Source organism: Scyliorhinus torazame, chromosome 20, assembly GCF_047496885.1.
Source record: "Scyliorhinus torazame isolate Kashiwa2021f chromosome 20, sScyTor2.1, whole genome shotgun sequence".
Lineage (NCBI taxonomy): Eukaryota > Metazoa > Chordata > Chondrichthyes > Carcharhiniformes > Scyliorhinidae > Scyliorhinus > Scyliorhinus torazame.
In genome coordinates, this window is record NC_092726.1 from 29,775,317 (window position 1) to 29,791,853 (window position 16,537).

At 53.0% G+C, this 16,537-nt stretch overlaps 1 protein-coding gene across 4 annotated transcripts in view; it reads right to left on the minus strand.

The window, feature by feature from the left end:
* Positions 1-11,687, minus strand: part of LOC140397031 (beta-adducin-like) — a 402,797-nt gene extending 391,110 nt beyond the window's left edge. For all 4 annotated transcript variants that reach the window (XM_072486079.1, XM_072486077.1, XM_072486078.1 and 1 more), the window contains exon 1: positions 11,434-11,687. The gene's annotated coding sequence lies outside the window, so the exon portion shown is untranslated. The remainder of the gene's footprint in view (positions 1-11,433) is intronic.
* Between the last annotated feature and the right edge of the window lie 4,850 nt (positions 11,688-16,537).

Sequence of the window (16,537 nt, forward strand, 5' to 3'; positions counted from 1 at the left end):
CCTCACACACCCACCCTCACACACCCACCCTCACACCCTCACACACCCATCCTCACACACCCACCCTCACACACACACCCTCACACACCCACCCTCACACACTCACCCTCACACACCCACCCTCACACACACACCCTCACACACCCACCCTCACACACCCACCCTCACACCCACCCTCACACACCCACCCTCACACACCCACCCTCACACACCCACCCTCACACCCTCACACACACACCCTCACACACCCACCCTCACACACCCACCTTCACATCCACCCTCACACACCCACCCTCACACACCCACCCTCACACACCCACCCTCACACCCTCACACACCCACCTTCACATCCACCCTCACACACCCACCCTCACACACCCACCCTCACACCTTGACACACACACCCTCACACACCCACCCTCACACACCCACCCTCACACACCCACCCTCACACACACACCCTCACACCCCACCCTCGCACAACCACCCTCACACACCCACCCTCACACACCCACCCTCAAACACACCCCCTCACACCCCCACCCTCACACACCCACCATCACACACCCACCCTCACACCTTCACACACTCACCCTCACACACCCACCCTCACACACCCACCCTCACACACCCACCCTCACACACACACCCTCACACCCCCACCCTCACACACCCACCCTCACACACCCACCCTCACACCTTCACACACCCACCCTCACACACACACCCTCACACACCCACCCTCACACACCCACCCTCACACACCCACCCTCACACACACACACCCTCACACACCCACCCTCACACCTTCACACACCCACCCTCACACACCCACCCTCACACACCCACCCTCACACACCCACCCTCACACCTTCACACACCCACCCTCACACACCCACCCTCACACACCCACCCTCACACACCCACCCTCACACACCCACCCTCACACACCCTCACCCACCCACCCTCACACACACACCACACCCTCACCCACCCACCCTCACACACCCACCACACCCTCACACACCCACCGTCACACACCCACCCTCACACACCCACCTTCACACACCCACCCTCACACACCCACCCTCACATACCCACCCTCACACACCCACCCTCACACCTTCACACACCCACCCTCACACACCCACCCTCACACACCCACCCTCACACACCCACCCTCACACCTTCACACACCCACCCTCACACACCCACCCTCACACACCCACCCTCACACCTTCACACACCCACCCTCACACACCCACCCTCACACACACACCCTCACACACCCACCCTCACACACACACCACACCCTCACACACACACCCACACACACCCACCACACCCTCACACACCCACCCTCACACACCCACCCTCACACACCCACCCTCACACACACCCACCCTCACACACACACCCTCACACACCCACCCTCACACACACACCCTCACACCCCCACCCTCACACACCCACCCTCACACACCCACCCTCACACCCTCACACACCCACCCTCACACACCCACCCTCACACACCCACCCTCACACACACCCACCCTCACACACCACACCCTCACACACCCACCCTCACACACCCACCCTCACACACCCACCCTCATACACACACCGTCACACACCCACCCTCACACACCCACCCTCACACCCCCACCCTCACACATCCACCCTCACACACCCACCCTCACACCCCCACCCTCACACACCCACCCTCACACCCTCAGACACCCACCCTCACACACCCACCCTCACACACCCACCCTCACACACCCACCCTCACACACACACCCTCACACACCCACCCTCACACCTTCACACACCCACCCTCACACACCCACCCTCACACACCCACCATACCCTCACACACCCACCCTCACACCCTCACACACCCACCCTCACACACACACCGTCACACACACACCCTCACACACCCACCCTCACACACCCACACACCACACTGTCACACACCCATCCTCACACACCACACCCTCACACACACACCGTCACACACCCACCCTCACACACCCACCCTCTCACACCCACCCTCACACACCCACCCTCACACACCCACCCTCACACACCCACCCTCACACACCCATCGTCACACATCCACCCTCACACACCCACCCTCACACACCCACCCTCACACACCCACCCTCACACACCCATCGTCACACATCCACCCTCACACACCCACCCTCACACACCCACCCTCACACACCCACCCTCACACCCTCACACACCCATCCTCACACACCCACCCTCACACCCTCACACACACACCCTCACACACCCACCCTCACACACCCACCCTCACACCCACCCTCACACACCCACCTTCACATCCACCCTCACACACCCACCAAACCCTCACACACCCACCCTCACACACCCACCCTCACACACCCACCCTCACACACCCACCACACCGTCACACACCCATCCTCACACACCCACCCTCACACACACACCCTCACACACCCACCCTCACACACCCACCCTCACACACCCTCACACACACACCCTCACACCTTCACACACCCACCCTCACACACCCACCCTCACACACCCACCCTCACACACCCACCCTCACACACACACCACACCCTCACACACACACCCACACACACCCACCACACCCTCACACACCCACCGTCACACACCCACCCTCACACACCCACCATCACACCCTCACACACACACCCTCACACACCCACCCTCACACACCCACCCTCACACCCCCACCCTCACACCCTCACACACACACCCTCACACACCCACCCTCACACACCCACCCTCACACACCCACCATCACACCCTCACACACACACCCACCCTCACACACCCACCCTCACACCTTCACACACCCACCCTCACACACCCACCCTCACACACCCACCCTCACACACCCACCCTCACACACACACCGTCACACACCCACCCTCACACACCCACCCTCACACACCCACCCTCACACCTTCACACACCCACCCTCACACACCCACCCTCACACACACACCGTCACACACCCACCGTCACACACCCACCCTCACACACCCACCCTCACACCCTCACACACCCACCTTCACACCCCCACCCTCACACACCCCCACCCTCACACACCCACCCTCACACACCCACCCTCACACACACACCCTCACACCTTCACACACCCACCCTCACACACCCACCCTCACACACCCACCCTCACACACCCACCCTCCACACACCCACCACACCCTCACACACCCACCCTCACACACCCACCCTCATACACACACCCTCACACACCCACCCACCCACCCTCACACCACACACCCACCCTCACCCACCACACCCTCACACACCCACCACACCCTCACACACCCACCCTCACACATCCACCCTCATACACACACCCTCACACACCCACACACCCACCCTCACACCTTCACACCCACCCTCACACACCCACCCTCACACACCCACCCTCACACACCCACCATCACACACCCACCGTCACACCTTCACACACTCACCCTCACACACACACCCCCTCACACACCCACCCTCACACACCCACCCTCGCACACCCACCCTCACACACCCACCGTCACACACCCACCCTCACACACACACCCTCACACACCCACCCTCACCCACCCACACACACCCACCCTCACACACCCACCCTCACACACCCACCCTCACACACCCACCCTCACACACCCACCCACACACACCCATCCTCACACACCCACCATGACACACCCACCCTCACACCTTCACACACTCACCCTCACACACCCACCCTCACACACCCACCCTCACACACCCACCCTCACACACTCACCTTCGCACACCCACCCTCACACACCCACCCTCACACACCCACCCTCACACACCCACCCTCACACCTTCACACACTCACCCTCACACACCCACCCTCACACACCCACCCTCACACCCCCACCCTCACACACCCACCCTCACACACACACCCTCGCACACTCACCCTCACACACCCACCCTCACACACCCACCCTCACACCCCCACCCTCACACACCCACCCTCACACACCCACACACACACACCCTCACACACCCACCCTCAGACACCCACCCTCACACATCCACCCTCACACACCCACCCTCACACACCCACACACACCCATCCTCACACACCCACCTTCACACACCCACCCTCACACCCTCACACACCCACCCTCACACCTTCACACACTCACCCTCACACACCCACCCTCACACACCCACCCTCACACCCCCACCCTCACCCTCGCACACCCACCCTCACACACCCACCCTCACACACACCCTCACACACCCACCCTCACACACCCACCCTCAGACACCCACCCTCACACACACCCTCACACACCCACCCTCACACACACCCTCACACACACACCCTCACACACCCACCCTCACACACACACCCTCACACACCCACCACACCCTCACACACAAACCCTCACACACCCACCCTCACACACACACCCTCACACACCCACCCTCACACACCCACCCTCACACACACCCACCCTCACACACACCCACCCTCACACACCCACCCTCACACACCCACCATACCCTCACACACCCACCCTCACACACCCACCCACACACACACCCTCACACACCCACCCTCACACACACACCCTCACACACTCACACACCCACCCTCACACACACACCCTCACACACCCACCCTCACACAGCCACCCTCACTCCCTCACACACCCACCCTCACACACACACCGTCACACACCCACCCTCACACATCCACCCACACACACACACCCTCACACACACACCGTCACACACCCATCCTCACACACCACACCCTCACACACCCACCTTCACACCCCCACCCTCACACCCTCACCTTCACACACACACTCTCACACCTTCACACACCACACCCTCACACACCCACCCTCACACCCTCACACCCTCACACACCCACCCTCACACCCTCACACACCCACCCTCACACACCCACCCTTGGGTTGGACTAAATCGTGGAGGAACTGCCGGAGCTCAGGAAGGGGTTCCGGAATCTGGAAGGGGAGCTCCCACAGGCACATCAGAATAGACACTGGGCTGAAAAGGTTAAATCACAGGGACAGGGGTTCAGCTTGAAACATAGAACATAGAACATACAGTGCAGAAGGAGGCCATTCGGCCCATCGAGTCTGCACCGACCCACTTAAGCCCTCACTTCCACCCTATCCCCATAACCCAATAATCCCTCCTAACCTTTTTGGACATTAAGGGCAATTTATTATGGCCAATCCACCTAACCTGCACGTCTTTGGACTGTGGGAGGAAACCCACGCACACACGGGGAGAACGTGCAGACTCCACACAGACAGTGACCCAGCGAGGAATTGAACCTGGGACCCTGGCGCTGTGAAGCCATAATGCTATCCACTGTGCTACCGTGCTGCCCTTAATCCTGTTGAGTGTAGAAGATTGAAGAGTTATCGAATTGAAGTGCCGGTGATGGTTAAGGCCCATGAGAAGATGAACCATTATTAGGGCGGCACGGTGGCGCAGTGGTTAGCACTGCTGCCTCACGGCGCCGAGGACCCCGATTCGATCCCGGCCCCGGGTCACTGTCCGTGTGGAGCTTGCACATTCTCCCCGTGTCTGAGTGGGTCTCCCCCCACAACCCAAAGATGGAAATTAGCAAACGTGACACCACTGTTTAAAAAAGGAGGTAGGCAGAAAGCGGGTAATTATAGGCCAGTGAGCTTAACTTCGGTAGGAGGGAAGATGCTGGAATCTATCATCAAGGAAGAAATAGCGAGGCATCTGGATGGAAATTGTCCCATTGGACAGATGCAGCATGGGTTCATAAAGGGCAGGTCGCGACTAACTAATTTAGTGGAATGTTTTGAGGACATTAACAGTGCGGTAGATAACGGGGAGCCAATGGATGTGGTATACCTGGATTTCCAGAAAGCTTTTGACAAGGTGCCACACAAAAGGTTCACAGAATCATAGAATTTACAGTGCAGAAGGAAGCCATTCGGCCCATCGAGTCTGCACCGGCCCTTACAAAGAGCACCCTACTGAAGCCCACGTAGCCACCCTATCCCTGAAACCCAGTAATGAAAATGAAATGAAAATGAAAATCGCTTATTGTCACAAGTCGGCTTCAATGAAGTTACTGTGAAAAGCCCCTAGTCGCCACATTCCGGCGCCTGTTCGGGGAGGCTGTTACGGGAACTGAATCGTGCTGCTGGTCTGCCTTGGTCTGCTTTCAAAGCCAGCGATTTAGCCCTGTGCTAAACACTTAACCCCACTTAACATTTTTTGGACACTAAGGGCAATTTAGCATGGCCAATCCACCTAACCTGCACATCTTTATGTGATTTATGTATATTTTAAATGATAAAATATTAAACATGCTGCTGTGCAGAGAGACCTGGGTGTGCTAGGGCATGAGTCGCAAAAAGTTGGTTTACAGGTGAGTAAGAAGGCGAATGGAGTTTTGTCTTTCATTGCTAGAGGGATGGAGTTTAAGACTAGGGGGGTTATGCTGCAATTGTATCAGGTGTTAGTGAGGCCACACCTGGAGTATTGTGTACAGTTTTGGTCTCCTTACCTGAGAAAGGACGTACTGGCGCTGGAGGGTGTGCAGAGGAGATTCACTAGGTTAATCCCAGAGCTGAAGGGGTTGGATTACGAAGAGGGGTTGAGTAGACTGGGACTGTACTTGTGGGAATTTAGAAGGATGCGGGGGGATCTTAGAGAAACATATAAGATTATGAAGGGAATAGATAGGATAGATGCGGGCAGGTTGTTTCCACTTACGGGTGAAAGCAGAACTTTTGGACACTAAGGGCAATTGATCACGGCCAATCCGCCTAACCTGCACATCTTTGGACTGTGGGAGGAAACCGGAGCACCCGGAGGAAACCCACGCACACACGGGGAGGAGGATGTGCAGACTCCACACAGACAGTGACCCAAGCCGGAATCGAACCTGGAACCCTGGAGCTGTGAAGCAATTGTGCTATCCACAATGCTACCGTGCTGCCCTAAGTGTGTTACTCCTTATGGAACACAATTAAATCAATTTGAATCACTCATTAGCAGTTCCATTCAAGTCATGTCACTGGGACTGAACCATCTATTTCAAATGGAGCAGAGGGTGTATCTGTGCAGAGATCATTGAAGGTGGCAGTACAGATGGAGAGAGCAGTGAATAAAGAGTATAGTATTCTGGGCCTTATCAATAGGGGTACAGAGTACGAGAGCGAGGCGGTTATTCTGAATGTATACAAGACACGAGTTCGACCTCAGCTGGAATATTGTGCACAGTTCTGGGGGCCACACTATAGGAAGGATGTGGACACATTAGAGCGAGCGCAGAAGAACAAAGAATAATACAGCACAGGAACAGGCCCTTCGGCCCTCCAAGCCTGTACCGATCATGATACCAACCTTTGCCAAAACCCTCAGCACTTCCTTGTGTTCACAAGAAGTTCACAAGAATGCTTCCAGGGATGAGCAACTTCAGTTATGAGGATAGATTATCATAGATTATCATAGAATTTACAGTGCAGAAGGAGGCCATTCGGCCCATCGAGTCTGCACCGGCTCTTGGAAAGAGCACCCTACCCAAGGTCAACACCTCCACCCTATCCCCATAACCCAGTGACCTCACCCAACACTAAGGGCAATTTTGGACACTAAGGGCAATTTATCATGGCCAATCCACCTAACCTGCACATCTTTGGGCTGTGGGAGGAAACCGGAGCACCCGGAGGAAACCTACGCACACACGGGGAGGATGTGCAGACTCCGCACAGACAGTGACCCAAGCCGGAATCGAACCTGGGACCCTGGAGCTGTGAAGCAATTGTGCTATCCACAATGCTACCGTGCTGGTTTAGCACAGTGGGCCAAACAGCTGGCTCAAAATGCAGAACACGGCAGCAGCCTGGGTTCAATCCCCGTACCGGCCTCCCAGAACAGGCGCCGGGATGTGGCGACTAGGGGCTTTTCACAGTAACTTCATTTGAAGCCTACTTGTGAGAAAAAGCGATTTTCATTTTTCATTTCAAATTCATGAGGGGGCTGGACAGAGCAGACAGGGAGAAACCGTTCCTGCTCGGAAAAGGGTCGAGAACGAGAGGGCGACAGATTTAAAGTGAATTTAAAAAGGAGCAAATGTGATGTGGATTGGATTTGTCTATTGTCACGTGTACCGAGGTCCAGTGAAAAGTATTTTTCTGCGAGCAGCTCAACAGATCATTAAGTACATGAGAAGAAAAGGGAATAAAAGAAAATAAAAGAGAGAGGTTAGTTTTAGAATTAATTTTTAAAAGATTAGAATGAGTATAAGTTACGTAAAAAGTGGATCTGTTTGGGAGAGCTTGCAGAGAGTCGCCTCGCTCCGGCACCATCTTGGGATGTGGGATGATAATAATTCACAAAGTGAGTGGTTTGGGTCTGGAATGCACTGGCTGGGAGTGTGGTGGAGGCAGCTTCAATCGAGGTGTTCCAGAGGGTATTGGGTGATTATTTGAACAGAAACAATGCCCAGGGTACGGGGAAGAGTCGGAGAACGGCCCTTAGTCAATGTGCCCGTTGGGAGAGCTAATACATACATGATAGGCCAAGTTTGCACCGTAACAATTCTAAAAACAATTATTAGACATCAATCAATTTTAGGAATTCTGATGTCGCTTTGGGCAGTTCTCACCAACAGCCTCCGGAACAGCCTCAATATTCCACTCAATGGCTATCCTTGGAAAGGTTCAGGTGATGTGCAAAGATCTGATCTGCCATGCGGTCTTCCTGAAACCAGCTCTCGATTTCCAATGGAAGGTTTCTCTTGTGCTACGGAGCCTGCTGCCTGGTACTGCCCGGGTCCTCAGACTCCTGTTGCAACCTGGATGCCCGACTGTCGACCAGGGAAGCTGCCAAGGCCAACTGAGGCAGGCGGGTAAGATGTCGAGAGACTAGAGTACAAGACCAGGGATGTACTTCTGAGGCTGTATAAAGCTCTGGTCAGACCCCATTTGGAGTACTGTGAGCAGTTTTGGGCCCCGTATCTAAGGAAGGATGTGCTGGCCTTGGAAAGGGTCCAGAGGAGGTTCACAAGAATGATCCCTGGAATGAAGAGCTTGTCACGTGAAGAACAGTTGAGGACTCTGGGTCTGTACTTGGTGGAGTTTAGAAGGATGAGAGGGGATCTTATTGAAACTTACAGGATACTGCGAGGCCTGGATAGAGTGGACGTGGAGAGGATGTTCCCACTTGTAGGAAAAACTAGAACCAGAGGCCCCAGCCTCAGATTGAAGAGACGATCCTTTAAAACAGAGAGGAGGAGGAATTTCTTCAGCCAGAGGGTGGTGAATCTGTGGAACTCTTTGCCGCAGAAGGCTGTGGAGGCCAAATCACTGAGTGTCTTTAAGACCGAGATAGATAGGTTCTTGATTAATAAGGGGATCAGAGGTTATGGAAAGAAGGCAGGAGAATGGGGATGAGAAAATATCAGCCATGATTGAATGGAGCAGACTCGATGGGCCGAGTGGCCTAATTCTGCTTTTCTGTCTTATGGTCTTATGTCTGACTTAAAGTGACAGGGGCTGAGAGACTGTGCATGTCCCGTGACATCACTGCACCATTCCATTAAGAAATCTAATAAGAGCATCACTTACTACCACTATGAATCTGTGGATTCAATCGTCAGTGTGTTTAAATATTTTAACGGGAGGCAGCAATGAATCAGAGAGAACTCATCTGCTGTTTCTGTTACTGTTTCTCCAAAATGATTCCGGTTCAGCACATCACCTTTCCAAGGGCTCCAGGCTGGATCATAGCTGATTAAACCTCCCAAATCTCAAGATGGTTGTACAGAAGGTCTATGATTTTCAGGTGGATTGAGGCGTTCACGTTTCTCCAGCAATGCGCAGAATGATCTGTAATCCCTTTCCCGGCGTAATTTTTTTTTTTTGCAAGTGCACAAGGAACTGTATTTAAAAATGTGTAACAAGTGGCCCTGGGGGGGGGGGGGGGGGCGGGGGGGGGCGGCACAGTGGTTAGCACTGCTGCCTCACGGTGCCGAGGATCTGGGTTCGATCCCGGCTCTGGGTCACTGTCCGTGTGGAGTTTGCACGTTCTCCCCGTGTCCGCGTGGGTCTCGCCCCCACAACCCAAAGATGTGCAGGGTCGGTGGATTGGCCCCGCTAAATTGCCCCTTCATTGGAAAAAATGAATTGGGTACTCTAAATTTATTTTTAAAAAGAAATGACAATGAAAAAGGCTTATTGTCACAAGTGGGCTTCAAATGAAGTTACTGTGAAAAGCCCCTAGTCGCCACATTCTGGCGCCTGTTCGGGGAGGCTGGTACGGGAATTGAACCGTGCTGCTGGCCTGCCTTGGTCTGCTATCAAAGCCAGTGATTCAGCCCTGTGCTAAACCAGAAAGAGGCCCAGCTGGAGAAAATGAAAATATGAAGATATAATCTGTGGGTTTAGTGTTATTGCATAACATGAGTTCGCTTTAATTTGTGTCCGCCCCTCCACACTCCCCCTCACCTTAACACAACCTGACTGACAGGTTACAGTTAAATGTCATCATTGTGATATCATGGAATCCCTGCAGTGCAGAAGGAGGCCATTCGGCCCATCAAGTCTGCACCGACCCTCTGAAAGAGCATCTTACCCTGGGCCTATTCCCCTCCTGCCCGATACCCGTAACCCCACCTAACCTTTTGGACACTAAGGGCCAATTTATCGTGGCCAATCCACCGAACCTGCACACCTTTGGACTGTGGGAGGAAACCGGAGCACCCGGAGGAAACCCACGCACACGCGGGGGAGAACTCCGCACAGACAGTGACCCAAGGCCGGTTTTGAACACGGATCCCTGGCGCTGCGAGGCGGCAAAGCTACCCATCGTTCCGCCTTCGACGCAATATAAAAACGTCACGCCTTCGAAACCCCGAAGAGCAGCGTAAATAAATGAGCAGAACATTTTAAAAAGTCATGGGCAGAGGGACTGCTAACCACACACACACACAGTTCTCTGCCATCCAAAATAATCTCCTCACCCACCAGATACACAACATAATAGATCCCACCTTTGCCAGCCCTGCCCAGCACGCTGAAAGTTTGTCTACCCCACCCTCTGGTGAGGATATCTGCCCCCCTCCCTCACAAATAGGTGAATAGGAAAATAGATCAGTGAATATTCTCCTCCAGGGTGATGGCCTTCGAGCCCAATCTCAGCCTGCTAGTCAGATACATTTGCTTGCAAAACAACACCACCAATTGCAGGCGAGGTGTTGCAGTGACTCCACTGCAGGGAGGACCCCAGAGAATTGCAAAGGCTGGCAGCTGAGAGAGCCTTACCTCCCCTCCTTGCGCTGGAGAATTACCTGGAAAGATCAAGACGTACCTTCTGAGATGCGCTGGCCACAGATGCAAGTGCTGTTCAGCTCAGGTTCCCGCCCTAGTCATCGCTCTGGATGTCACTGTCTTTGCGCAGAGCTGAATCACTGCTCCTCTCTGTCTCTCTCTCTCGTTCTCTCCACCCACTCCAAAGGCTCTTTCGAGCAGCAGGGATATCAGTCGGCTGTGCTGCAAACACACATGCCCAGGGACTGCTCTCCCAGTCGGATTAAACCTGCATCTGGGGGAGATGCACCTGCAGCCTGCTCCCTCCCTCCCTCCCTCTCCTCCCCCTTACCTCTCCAGACAAAGGCTGGAGTGACTTGGCCTGGGAACGGTTCAGGCACTCACTGCAAACCTCTTAGCGCCCTCTGCCGAGGAACGGGAATCCCCTTTTCCCCACAAGAGAGAATGTTGTCCCCAGGCACTCAGGGATGAGAGCGGCAGGGGGATGGCTGGCAGGCAAGGCGAGTGTCCAGGGCTAAATTGACTGCAGACTCCACCTCAATAGCATCAGGGACTGTCTCCCCAGCTAATAGCCCAGATTTTCCTAACCCACCCATTTAGGGAGGCCATCCAGACAGACAACCAGACAGATGGAGAAGGGCGGCACGGTGGTTAGCACTGCTGCCCCACAGCGCCAAGGACATGGGTTCGAAACCCGGCTTGGGTCACTGTCTGTGCGGAGTCTGCACGTTCTCCCCGTGTCTGCGTGGGTTTCCTCCGGGTGCTCCGGTTTCCTCCCACAGTCCAAAGACGCGCAGGTTAGGTGGATTGGTCAGTACAGACTCGATGTGCCGAATGGCCTCTGTTCGGATTCCATGATTATAACCAGACGGTCAGAAAGACTGAGACAACCAGATCGACTGGGATAACCAGACAGACAGACTGAGATAATCAGACAGACAGACTGAGATAACCAGACAGACAGACTGAGATAACCAGACAGACATACTGAGATAACCAGACAGACAGACTGAGATAACCAGACAGACAGACTGAGATAACCAGACAGACAGACTGAGATAACCAGACAGACAGACTGAGATAACCAGACAGACAGACTGGGATAACCAGACAGACAGACTGGGATAACCAGACAGACAGACTGAGATAACCAGACAGACAGACTGGGATAACCAGACAGACAGACTGAGATAACCAGACAGACAGACTGAGATAACCAGACAGACAGACTGGGATAACCAGACAGACAGACTGGGATAACCAGACAGACAGACTGGGATAACCAGACAGACAGACTGAGATAATCAGACAGACAGACTGGGATAACCAGACAGACAGACTGAGATAACCAGACAGACAGACTGAGATAACCAGACAGACAGACTGAGATAACCAGACAGACAGACTGGGATAACCAGACAGACAGACTGAGATAACCAGACAGACAGACTGAGATAACCAGACAGACAGACTGGGATAACCAGACAGACAGACTGAGATAACCAGACAGACAGACTGGGATAACCAGACAGACAGACTGAGATAATCAGACAGACAGACTGGGATAACCAGACAGACAGACTGGGTTAACCAGACAGAGAGACTGAGATAACCAGACAGACAGACTGGGATAACCAGACAGACAGACTGAGATAACCAGACAGGCAGACTGAGATAACCAGACAGACAGACTGGGATAACCAGACAGACAGACTGGGATAACCAGACAGACAGACTGAGATAACCAGACAGACAGACTGAGATAACCAGATAGACAGACTGGGATAACCAGACAGACAGACTGGGATAACCAGACAGACAGACTGAGATAACCAGACAGACAGACTGAGATAACCAGACAGACAGACTGGGATAACCAGACAGACAGACTGAGATAACCAGACAGACAGACTGAGATAACCAGACAGACAGACTGAGATAACCAGACAGACAGACTGGGATAACCAGACAGACAGACTGAGATAACCAGACAGACAGACTGGGATAACCAGACAGACAGACAGACTGAGATAACCAGACAGACAGACTGAGATAACCAGACAGACAGACTGGGATAACCAGACAGACAGACTGGGATAACCAGACAGACAGACTGGGATAACCAGACAGACAGACTGAGATAACCAGACAGACAGACTGAGATAACCAGACAGACAGACTGGGATAACCAGACAGACAGACAGACTGAGATAACCAGACAGACAGACTGAGATAACCAGACAGACAGACTGGGATAACCAGACAGACAGACAGACTGAGATAACCAGACAGACAGACTGAGATAACCAGACAGACAGACTGGGATAACCAGACAGACAGACTGGGATAACCAGACAGACAGACAGAGATAATCAGACAGACAGACTGAGATAACCAGACAGACAGACTGGGATAACCAGACAGACAGACTGGGATAACCAGACAGACAGACTGAGATAACCAGACAGACAGACTGAGATAACCAGACAGACAGACTGGGATAACCAGACAGACAGACTGGGATAACCAGACAGACAGACTGAGATAACCAGACAGACAGACTGGGATAACCAGACAGACAGACTGGGATAACCAGACAGACAGACTGGGATAACCAGACAGACAGACTGAGATAACCAGACAGACAGACTGGGATAACCAGACAGACAGACTGAGATAACCAGACAGACAGACTGGGATAACCAGACAGACAGACTAGGATAATCAGACAGACAGACTGGGATAACCAGACAGACAGACTGAGATAACCAGACAGACAGACTGGGATAACCAGACAGACAGACTGGGATAACCAGACAGACAGACTGGGATAACCAGACAGACAGACTGAGATAACCAGACAGACAGACTGGGATAGCCAGACAGACAGACTGAGATAACCAGACAGACAGACTGAGATAACCAGACAGACAGACTGAGATAACCAGACAGACAGACTGGGATAACCAGACAGACAGACTGAGATAACCAGACAGACAGACTGAGATAACCAGACAGACAGACTGAGATAACCAGACAGACAGACTGGGATAACCAGACATACAGACTGAGATAACCAGACAGACAGACTGGGATAACCAGACAGACAGACTGAGATAACCAGACAGACAGACTGAGATAACCAGACAGACAGACTGGGATAACCAGACAGACAGACTGAGATAACCAGACAGACAGACTGAGATAACCAGACAGACAGACTGAGATAACCAGACAGACAGACTGAGATAACCAGACAGACAGACTGAGATAACCAGACAGACAGACTGGGATAACCAGACAGACAGACTGGGATAACCAGACAGACAGACTGAGATAACCAGACAGACAGACTGGGATAACCAGACAGACAGACTGGGATAACCAGACAGACAGACTGAGATAACCAGACAGACAGACTGGGATAACCAGACAGACAGACTGAGATAACCAGACAGACAGACTGGGATAACCAGACAGACAGACTGGGATAACCAGACAGACAGACTGGGATAACCAGACAGACAGACTGGGATAACCAGACAGACAGACTGGGATAACCAGACAGACAGACTGAGATAACCAGACAGACAGACTGGGATAACCAGACAGACAGACTGAGATAACCAGACAGACAGACTGAGATAACCAGACAGACAGACTGAGATAACCAGACAGACAGACTGAGATAACCAGACAGACAGACTGGGATAACCAGACAGACAGACTGAGATAACCAGACAGACAGACTGGGATAACCAGACAGACAGACTGAGATAACCAGACAGACAGACTGGGATAACCAGACAGACAGACTGGGATAACCAGACAGACAGACTGGGATAACCAGACAGACAGACTGGGATAACCAGACAGACAGACTGGGATAACCAGACAGACAGACTGAGATAACCAGACAGACAGACTGAGATAACCAGACAGACAGACTGGGATAACCAGACAGACAGACTGAGATAACCAGACAGACAGACTGGGATAACCAGACAGACAGACTGAGATAACCAGACAGACAGACTGAGATAACCAGACAGACAGACTGGGATAACCAGACAGACAGACTGAGATAACCAGACAGACAGACTGAGATAACCAGACAGACAGACTGAGATAACCAGACAGACAGACTGGGATAACCAGACAGACAGACTGGGATAACCAGACAGACAGACTGGGATAACCAGACAGACAGACTGAGATAACCAGACAGACAGACTGGGATAACCAGACAGACAGACTGGGATAACCAGACAGACAGACTGAGATAACCAGACAGACAGACTGGGATAACCAGACAGACAGACTGGGATAACCAGACAGACAGACTGGGATAACCAGACAGACAGACTGAGATAACCAGACAGACAGACTGAGATAACCAGACAGACAGACTGGGATAACCAGACAGACAGACTGAGATAACCAGACAGACAGACTGAGATAACCAGACAGACAGACTGAGATAACCAGACAGACAGACTGAGATAACCAGACAGACAGACTGGGATAACCAGACAGACAGACTGAGATAACCAGACAGACAGACTGGGATAACCAGACAGACAGACTGAGATAACCAGACAGACAGACTGAGATAACCAGACAGACAGACTGGGATAACCAGACAGACAGACTGAGATAACCAGACAGACAGACTGAGATAACCAGACAGACAGACTGAGATAACCAGACAGACAGACTGTGATAACCAGACAGACAGACTGAGATAACCAGACAGACAGACTGAGATAACCAGACAGACAGACTGAGATAACCAGACAGACAGACTGAGATAACCAGACAGACAGACTGAGATAACCAGACAGACAGACTGAGATAACCAGACAGACAGACTGAGATAACCAGACAGACAGACTGGGATAACCAGACAGACAGACTGAGATAACCAGACAGACAGACTGGGATAACCAGACAGACAGACTGAGATAACCAGACAGACAGACTGAGATAACCAGACAGACAGACTGAGATAACCAGACAGACAGACTGAGATAACCAGACAGACAGACTGGGATAACCAGACAGACAGACTGAGATAACCAGACAGACAGACTGAGATAACCAGACAGACAGACTGGGATAACCAGACAGACAGACTGGGATAA